General features: G+C 37.4%; 1 protein-coding gene across 1 annotated transcript in view; it reads left to right on the top strand.

Annotated features, from left to right (window-relative positions):
• The window catches only part of LOC106733914 (vomeronasal type-2 receptor 116), a 13,541-nt gene that overhangs the window by 1,809 nt on the left and 10,315 nt on the right, over positions 1 to 1,417 (top strand). The window lies entirely within an intron of this gene.

The following is a 1,417-nucleotide window of genomic DNA, read 5'->3' as shown; positions in this document are numbered from 1 at the left end:
ACTGGTTTGATTCCTGGAACTGACAGCTTGCTTTCTCATTTTCTTTGTTTCTTTCTCTCTCTCTCTCTCTCAATCATCAGCACCCATGCCCTATTGCAAATTAAAAATAATGATAATAGATAAAATTAAATAAATAATTCTTCAAACACTAACTCTTTAGTGGGGTGGATCTATGGTCTATTGACAAGGCAGCTGAATTCCACATGGCCCAAGTTCAAGACCTTGAGGCCTCAAAAACATGCCAGTCTCATGTGCATACATTCATTCCTAAAATCCCAAAAGAAAGGACAAATGAAGAAGAGATCACAGCTCATTCCCCATGGGGGCACTTCTTTTCCCATCTCTCATATTCTCTCTACGTGTCTTCAGGAAGTTTACTTGCCCACCAGAAATAAAAACTTCTTTAGAATTTAAAAGTTTGGGGGCCAGCAGTTGGCATAATGGCTATGAACTCCCATGTAGTCAACCGTAGTTCAAGTCCCAGGCCTGGTAACTTAAACTCATGCCAGGCGCGGGTGCATGCATGCTCAAGATCACGACAGAAGAATGGAGGAGAAGGAATTGTGGTGTTGCCATCCCCCCCAGGGGGTGATTTCTCGCTTTCTGTCTCTCTGTCTCTCTCTGTCTTTCTGGCAAGTGCACACACCCTATAGCAAAACATCTCCAAAAAAAAAAAAAAGAAAGAAAAAGAAAGAAAAGAAAATAATATAAACGTTTGGGGACCTCAGATGGCATAATGGTTATATCACTTGGCTCTCATTTAGTTGACTGTGGTTTAAATCTCAGACTTGGAGCTTAAAACTCATTCCAGTGGTGTGTGCATGCATGCCCAAAATCCCAAGAGGAGAATAGAGAAGGGATTATGGCATGGCTATCCCTCCTGTGGGTGATTTCTCACTTATTGTCTCTCTGTTTCTCTCACTGGCAAGCACACATGCCCTATAGCAAAAGTCTTTCTAAATTAAAAATAATTTAAAAGTTTTAAATTTATATATTTATTACAAATTATTTCTTTTTATGTCACATGACAATAGCATTTTTTTTTTACCAAAAAAGTCCTAAATAAAGATTAAAAAAAAAAAAAGAACAGGTTTTTTCTTATTAAAAGTTTTATTGAAGTGCAAATAGTATTCAAAAACTGCACATATTTAATGTCCATTTTTGGATGAAATTGAAGAACTGTATACCTTTATACTACCCATACCAGTATCAAGAATCAAAATCTTTTCATACATATATGCTTTTTAAAATTTTTTCTTACAAGGGACCAGCAGGTGGCATAGTGGTCACAGTGCTAACTCCCACATGGCTGACTGGTTCAAATCTATAACCTGGTGGCTTTCTTCCTCAGTTTCCCTCTCTCTCTGGTCAAATTTTTAAAATAGCAATAACTAGTACATGTGCATTTGTTAGGGAA

The sequence above is a fragment of the Tupaia chinensis genome, unplaced genomic scaffold (genome assembly GCF_000334495.1).
Source record: "Tupaia chinensis unplaced genomic scaffold, TupChi_1.0 Scaffold145933_1, whole genome shotgun sequence".
In the NCBI taxonomy this organism is placed as follows: Eukaryota; Metazoa; Chordata; class Mammalia; order Scandentia; family Tupaiidae; genus Tupaia; species Tupaia belangeri.
This window is presented reverse-complemented; position numbering and strand designations above follow the sequence as displayed.